This window comes from Polyodon spathula, chromosome 5 (genome assembly GCF_017654505.1).
Source record: "Polyodon spathula isolate WHYD16114869_AA chromosome 5, ASM1765450v1, whole genome shotgun sequence".
In the NCBI taxonomy this organism is placed as follows: domain Eukaryota; kingdom Metazoa; phylum Chordata; class Actinopteri; order Acipenseriformes; family Polyodontidae; genus Polyodon; species Polyodon spathula.
Genome location: NC_054538.1, coordinates 78246666 through 78255677, shown reverse-complemented (window position 1 = coordinate 78255677; position 9012 = coordinate 78246666).

Below are 9012 nucleotides of genomic sequence, written 5' to 3'. Positions count from 1 at the left end.
ATCATTTACGTCTGCTGTAAATAAATACAAGAGGGCAGTGATTGATGATACAAACACACCCCAGGCAACTCCACTGCAGCCTCTCTCCCAGCCCAGATCTGCAGTGCCCCCTAGAGGCACTACTCAAGAATCACAAATCCACCACAGCAAAGGGCCACGCACAGCACTGGGCAGCTCCTGGTCCCATGGTCCCACACTCTTATTATCCAGCACTGTTTCTAGGGGTTGCAGCTATTGAAACAATTCCCTCGAATTCACCTGCATGCATTTCCATTCTTTATATCCTTTTCACATGTGCACTATACTATACTCTCCTCTCTCGCACCGGGGGAAAGGTGTGCAGGCAGTGCACTATACTCTCCTCTCTCGCACCGGGGGAACGGTGTGCAGGCAGTGCACTATACTCTCCTCTCTCACACGTGTCCTGCAGTATGTACATCTCCACCTCCTTCACACTCTCTCTCTGCAGGGAACATTGAGTCACTCTGTGGAAAACTCGCTGCTTAACTGCAAAGGAATCCAAATCACTGCTGAATAACAGGATTTTAAAAGGGCAAACCAAGCAGCATTTCAACTACTGTAGATGTGAGGAAGTGGAGAGTGAGGGAAGGGGTTTTGGGTGTTGAATGTGGAGCCATCACTGGGGCTCGGTCCTGTTGCTATACTGGTCTGGGATGTGACTCTGTTCACTGGGGCTCGGAGCTGTTGATATACTGGTCTGGGATGTGACTCTGTTCACTGGGGCTCGGAGCTGTTGATATACTGGTCTGGGATGTTACTCTGTTCACTGGGGCTCGGTGCTGTTGCTATACTAGTCTGAGATGTGACTCTGTTCACTGGGGCTCGGAGCTGTTGCTATACTGGTCTGGGATGTTACTCTGTTCACTGGGGCTCGGTGCTGTTGATATACTGGTCTGAGATGTGACTCTGTTCACTGGGGCTCGGAGCTGTTGCTATACTGGTCTGGGATGTGACTCTGTTCACTGGGGCTCGGTGCTGTTGATATTCTGGTCTGGGATGTTACTCTGTTCACTGGGGCTCGGAGCTGTTGCTATACTGGTCTGGGATGTGACTCTGTTCACTGGGGCTCGGTGCTGTTGCTATACTGGTCTGGGATGTTACTTTGTTCACTGGGGCTCGGTGCTGTTGCTATACTGGTCTGGGATGTGACTCTGTTCACTGGGGCTCGGAGCTGTTGCTATACTGGTCTGGGATGTTACTCTGTTCACTGGGGCTCGGTGCTGTTGCTATACTGGTCTGGGATGTGACTCTGTTCACTGGGGCTCGGTGCTGTTACTATACTGGTCTGAGATGTGACTCTGTTCACTGGGGCTCGGAGCTGTTGCTATACTGGTCTGGGATGTTACTCTGTTCACTGGGGCTCGGTGCTGTTACTATACTGGTCTGAGATGTGACTCTGTTCACTGGGGCTCGGAGCTGTTGCTATACTGGTCTGGGATGTGACTCTGTTCACTGGGGCTCGGAGCTGTTGCTATACTGGTCTGGGATGTGACTCTGTTCACTGGGGCTCGGTGCTGTTGCTATACTGGTCTGGGATGTGACTCTGTTCACTGGGGCTCGGTGCTGTTACTATACTGGTCTGAGATGTGACTCTGTTCACTGGGGCTCGGTGCTGTTGCTATACTGGTCTGGGATGTTACTCTGTTCACTGGGGCTCGGTGCTGTTACTATACTGGTCTGAGATGTGACTCTGTTCACTGGGGCTCGGAGCTGTTGCTATACTAGTCTGAGATGTGACTCTGTTCACTGGGGCTCGGAGCTGTTGATATACTGGTCTGAGATGTGACTCTGTTCACTGGGGCTCGGAGCTGTTGATATACTGGTCTGGGATGTTACTCTGTTCACTGGGGCTCGGTGCTGTTGCTATACTAGTCTGAGATGTGACTCTGTTCACTGGGGCTCGGAGCTGTTGATATACTGGTCTGGGATGTGACTCTGTTCACTGGGGCTCGGAGCTGTTGCTATACTGGTCTGGGATGTTACTCTGTTCACTGGGGCTCGGTGCTGTTGATATACTGGTCTGGGATGTGACTCTGTTCACTGGGGCTCGGAGCTGTTGCTATACTGGTCTGGGATGTGACTCTGTTCACTGGGGCTCGGTGCTGTTGATATTCTGGTCTGGGATGTTACTCTGTTCACTGGGGCTCGGAGCTGTTGCTATACTGGTCTGGGATGTGACTCTGTTCACTGGGGCTCGGTGCTGTTGATATACTGGTCTGGGATGTTACTTTGTTCACTGGGGCTCGGTGCTGTTACTATACTGGTCTGAGATGTGACTCTGTTCACTGGGGCTCGGAGCTGTTGCTATACTGGTCTGGGATGTTACTCTGTTCACTGGGGCTCGGTGCTGTTGCTATACTGGTCTGGGATGTGACTCTGTTCACTGGGGCTCGGTGCTGTTACTATACTGGTCTGAGATGTGACTCTGTTCACTGGGGCTCGGAGCTGTTGCTATACTGGTCTGGGATGTTACTTTGTTCACTGGGGCTCGGTGCTGTTACTATACTGGTCTGAGATGTGACTCTGTTCACTGGGGCTCGGAGCTGTTGCTATACTGGTCTGGGATGTGACTCTGTTCACTGGGGCTCGGTGCTGTTGCTATACTGGTCTGGGATGTGACTCTGTTCACTGGGGCTCGGTGCTGTTACTATACTGGTCTGAGATGTGACTCTGTTCACTGGGGCTCGGTGCTGTTGCTATACTGGTCTGGGATGTTACTCTGTTCACTGGGGCTCGGTGCTGTTACTATACTGGTCTGAGATGTGACTCTGTTCACTGGGGCTCGGAGCTGTTGCTATACTGGTCTGGGATGTTACTCTGTTCACTGGGGCTCGGTGCTGTTGCTATACTGGTCTGGGATGTGACTCTGTTCACTGGGTCTCAATGCTGTTACTATACTAGTTCAAAATTCAGAGAATGAATGGGACCCAGTGTCTGACAGCATATCAGGCCCGGGCAGGGTCTGGCGGAAAGCTGATTCTGTATGACGTGCAAGTGGGTCCGTCATCCAGTCCTGACACAGAGCATTACATTTCACCTGGAGCTGTTTATAGATGGTGTTCCTTCAGACAAGAAAAAACAGCATGCTTTCAAACCAATATGTTCACACCTTTGCACAGCTAATGAATTCATTTGAATCCTACTTGTCATGCACTTCCGTTCCCTATGGGGGTCTCACTAGTTCAGTTTTAAAAGAAGCATGTGATGTATTTGGGCATGCCTTGACTGTTACACTTCTTAGGTCATGCAACCTCAGTTTCCAGGGCAAAGTACCAAGTTGAGACCAGCGAACAGGAACCAAACAAGCACGCATGGGCTGAATGGCCTCCTCTCATGTTCTTATGTCACTGTCTGCAAAGCCAGTCTTTTGGGGAAGCAGCTGGTTGTCTGATGACAGGAATGAAGGGCTTGAGAGTCGATGAATGGGTGGAGAGAATTCCACTCACTGAGTGAAACTAAGGCACTGCAACTTTCTTTGACCTAGTATGGATGCAACGCTCATTCTTCTATCACTTGTGCTTCTTTCAAAACTGCATGGCAGAATTATTTTATTAGGTCTAACCACCCTGAGGGCTTTGATTAAGCATAACCATCCACATACAGTAAATACCCTGTAGAAACAAGATACAAATAATTAACTTCTTCACTCTCACTGAAAATTTGCATATCACAGGGCTCTCATCTTGTCTTAATTCCATATGTACACTTCAGATGTTGCAGCTGGAAATACTTTATGGCAGCAAAAAAAAACTAGGAACAAGAAAATGATAAAATTTGAAGAACAGCGAACTCTCTCTGTTTCTAAAGCAGGGTTTAATGCAGTTAATAAAGCTGAAAAATACAGAGGATTCTGGTAAACTACAACAGACTGAGCAGAAAAGAAAATGTTCTTCAGTCAACACACATTTCCATTCAGTGAGTTCTCTCTTTTTAAAGCAGCGTGTCACAAGAGATCTCTCTTCACACTGTTGCTGTGGTGCACTGCTGCCAAGAGCAGATCGTTGGAGGTTAATGCTACACGCCTAGAGGAGGCTGGGTGTGTGCCCGGCTCTTATGTAACCTGCTAATTAGAAACATTGACTAGAGCTCCAATTCAAATCGGTTAAAGCTATAGCAAGTTGCATGTATACTGTGGAGTGCAGGAGTAATGTCTATGATTTACTGACCTTTTGCTTCATTAAAAGCATTCATTTTTTCAAGTGAACTGAAAAGTTGGAGGTATACTCTTTTTCCAATGTATAGAATGACAGCTCTGAATGCGTGCTGTAGGTGCTGCAGGGCTTGTCAGAGGGCTCCTAGCCTGCAGCTGGCATTACCTGTGGGACAGTGCTGGCATCAGTCTGCAGCTCCCGGAGGGCATGGCCAGGGCAATCAGATCAGTCATGGTCGTTTTCAACAGGCTGCAGCTGGAGGCCTTGGGTTCAGAGGCTAGCAGGGCCTGTGCAGCAAGGAGAAAGACATTAATAACATGAATATATAAAAACATAAATAATCCACATTATACACCAAGGACGTTAATAACCATGCTATACACCAAGACATGAATAACCACACAATACAACAAGACATGAATAACCACACAATACAACAAGACATGAATAAACACACAATACAACAAGACATGAATAAACACACAATACACCAAGACATGAATAACCACACAATACAACAAGTCAGGAATAATAGACAGAGAGCTTGAAATAGAAACCTCGAGAGTGCTGAAGAGAGCTTGAGATAGAAACCTCGAGAGTGCTGAAGACAGCTTGAGATAGAAACCTTGAGAATGCTGAAGAGAGCTGGAAATAGAAACCTCGAGAGTGCTGAAGAGAGCTTGAGATAGAAACCTTGAGAGTGCTGAAGAGAGCTGGAAATAGAAACCTTGAGAGTGCTGAAGAGAGCTTGAGATAGAAACCTTGAGAGTGCTGAAGAGAGCTGGAAATAGAAACCTTGAGAGTGCTGAAGAGAGCTTGAGATAGAAACCTCGAGAGTGCTGAAGACAGCTTGAGATAGAAACCTTGAGAATGCTGAAGAGAGCTGGAAATAGAAACCTTGAGAGTGCTGAAGAGAGCTGGAAATAGAAACCTCGAGAGTGCTGAAGACAGCTTGAGATAGAAACCTTGAGAGTGCTGAAGAAAGCTGGAAATAGAAACCTTGAGAGTGCTGAAGACAGCTTGAGATAGAAACCTCGAGAGTGCTGAAGACAGCTTGAGATAGAAACCTTGAGAATGCTGAAGAGAGCTGGAAATAGAAACCTCGAGAGTGCTGAAGAGAGCTGGAAATAGAAACCTTGAGAGTGCTGAAGAGCTTGAAATAGAAACCTTGAGAGTGCTGAAGAGAGCTTGAGACAGAAACCTTCAGAGTGCTGAAGAGAGATTGAGATAGAAACCTTGAGAGTGCTAAAGAGAGCTGGAAATAGAAACCTTGAGAGTGCTGAAGAGAGCTGGAAATAGAAACCTTGAGAGTGCTGAAGACAGCTTGAGATAGAAACCTTGAGAGTGCTGAAGACAGCTTGAGATAGAAACCTTGAGAGTGCTAAAGAGAGCTGGAAATAGAAACCTTGAGAGTGCTGAAGAGAGCTGGAAATAGAAACCTTGAGTGCTGAAGACAGCTTGAGATAGAAACCTTGAGAGTGCTGAAGACAGCTTGAGATAGAAACCTTGAGAGTGCTAAAGAGAGCTGGAAATAGAAACCTTGAGAGTGCTGAAGAGAGCTGGAAATAGAAACCTTGAGAGTGCTGAAGAGAGCTTGAGATAGAAACCTTGAGAATGCTGAAGAGAGCTGGAAATATATCACTTAGTGGTTTCGTTCTAGTTTTGTAAAAGTAACAGGAGTTTCACCTCTTCTATAAACAATAAAAGCTAATTAAAGGCTGGAGTAAACATTTTGAAATATGGCCCCACAGGTCACAGTGTTTTTCATTCTTCATTATCTCAACAAGATACAATCTTTACTTTTGTATTTATGTATTTATTTTTTTAGGCCAAAGGCAGCTCCTTCTACAGCATCATAAGTTCAGTACTATCTCCCCATCAAAGTCTTGTGTGTATATATTTTAGGCACAAGAAACAAAGGCTCTCAGTAGGGGATGTGAAGTCATTCTGCAGGAGCGGGGCGGGGGAGAGGGCTTTTCACTTTCCATGAACCTGCTTCCCTTCCTTTCCGGTTTTCTTGGAAGGTATGCATTCCAGAGCACTAAATCTAATACACTTGCGTAATGTGTCAAACTCAAAGCACTGACTGGAAGATAATGTACCATCGGGGAACACATGATGCAACTATGATGCAATGCAACCACTAGCCACTGGAGCCCATATATCCCATTGTGACATAAGCAGCTATAATGTGGAGACATCAGCTCATTCATTGTGCATTGTATCACTCTGTTGTGTTACAACTTGTAGCTTTTGGGTTTCAACAGAGTCTCTATGGGACTGTCTTATCATTTGTATCAGTATTTCACATGGCTTGCTCTGTGTCACTATTGCGTGCTGTGTCTCTGAGGTGTGAGTCCTTGTATGTAGAAGGGAATGCCCTCGTCTCTGAGGTGTGAGTCCCTGTATGTAGAAGGGAATGCCCTGGTCTCTGATGTGTGAGTCCCTGTATGTAGAAGGGAATGCCCTGGTCTCTGAGGTGTGAGTCCCTGTATGTAGAAGGGAATGCCCTCGTCTCTGAGGTGTGAGTCCCTGTATGTAGAAGGGAATGCCCTCGTCTCTGAGGTGTGAGTCCCTGTATGTAGAAGGAAATGCCCTGGTCTCTGAGGTGTGAGTACCTGTATGTACCTGCGCCTGTTGCTTCACAGTTTGGAGGAAGGGGTCACTGGACTTTACTTCATCCTGTTGTGCATTAAGAACCGGCAGCTGCTGCAGCACCTGAAGATACAACAGCACAGCCAATCACACCACAGCTAGAGTGGGACTTTAAATGGCAAAACGGAAGACAAGATAACTCTACCCCCATGGCCTTATTAAACAGAAATATAACTGAATGCAAAGCTAGCCAGAATTTTGAATGAAAGCAGCATTGTGTTTGAGAAGCCCAGCCTGCTCCTATACAGTACATTATACACAGGTTTGAGTACTATCAAGGTGAGCCCCCCTTCCAGTGCAACCCTGCACAGTTATAGTGAGTGCAGGCAGAGATGTTATGTGCAGAGTGTGCATTCCTTTCACACGCTTAGAGAGCCCAGAGGAAATGCACACTAGCACGCCAGGGCTGTCAGCACCCAATCTGCACAGCGAGGCCTGAGCTATGAATGAGAAGCAGCAGGACTGCACATCAAAGACCAGCAATTATCACTCCCCAAACCCAGTCTTACATAACATCCAGTGCTCTTGGCATCGTTCGTACGACCTGCCTTCCTTACCAAAAAAAAATAAATAACACACCAAGCCTATGCTTGGTTTTATGTTTTCATTGCCTTCTCTCTGCATGCTAGCGTCCCATTCGCCCCACTTTCATAGACGCAGGCAGTCCTTGAACAAGGCGGATTACAGACTTGGGTTGCTAAATGATGTCAAAACTGGCCCCTAGACAGATTTATAGATTTTGCTCTGGTGGAAAGTTTTTGTAAGACGTTTCAGAATGAAAGAGGCCCTTTTTTTTCTCTAGTTGCTCAGTTATAATTGGGCCTTCCACCTGACCAATCAGGAACCCCATGGGTGTCATAAGTGGTGACATCATGATCCCAGACTTCAAGGATTTCAGTGCTGGCATTGGCTTATTTACGTTATTAAAGCAATGATGGACAACAGCTGCTCCTGCTTTTGCTTTTCTTTCTCATGGAAAGTAAACCAGCCACCTGGTCTCCATTGAAAAATTTCATGCTGTGACAGGTCCTCAGCCCTCAGGACCAGTAACACTATCAGGGTGATCAACACTCAGCACCAGTAACACTATCAGGGTGATCAGCACTCAGCACCAGTAACACTATCAGGGTGATCAGCACTCAGCACCAGTAACACTATCAGGGTGATCAGCACTCAGCTCCAGTAACACTATCAGGGTGATCAGCACTCAGCTCCAGTAACACTATCAGGGTGATCAGCACTCAGCACCAGTAACACTATCAGGGTGATCAGCACTCAGCACCAGTAACACTATCAGGGTGATCAGCACTCAGCTCCAGTAACACTATCAGGGTGATCAGCACTCAGCTCCAGTAACACTATCAGGGTGATCAGCACTCAGCACTATCAGGGTGATCCAGTAACACTATCAGGGTGATCAGCACTCAGCTCCAGTAACACTATCAGGGTGATCAGCACTCAGCACCAGTAACACTATCAGGGTGATCAGCACTCAGCACCAGTAACACTATCAGGGTGATCAGCACTCAGCTCCAGTAACACTATCAGGGTGATCAGCACTCAGCTCCAGTAACACTATCAGGGTGATCAGCACTCAGCTCCAGTAACACTATCAGGGTGATCAGCACTCAGCTCCAGTAACACTATCAGGGTGATCAGCACTCAGCACCAGTAACACTATCAGGGTGATCAGCACTCAGCTCCAGTAACACTATCAGGGTGATCAGCACTCAGCTCCAGTAACACTATCAGGGTGATCAGCACTCAGCACCAGTAACACTATCAGGGTGATCAGCACTCAGCTCCAGTAACACTATCAGGGTGATCAGCACTCATCTCCAGTAACACTATCAGGGTGATCAGCACTCAGCTCCAGTAACACTATCAGGGTGATCAGCACTCAGCACCAGTAACACTATCAGGGTGATCAGCACTCAGCTCCAGTAACACTATCAGGGTGATCAGCACTCATCTCCAGTAACACTATCAGGGTGATCAGCACTCAGCTCCAGTAACACTATCAGGGTGATCAGCACTCAGCACCAGTAACACTATCAGGGTGATCAGCACTCAGCTCCAGTAACACTATCAGGGTGATCAGCACTCAGCACCAGTAACACTATCAGGGTGATCAGCACTCAGCTCCAGTAACACTATCAGGGTGATCAGCACTCAGCTCCAGTAA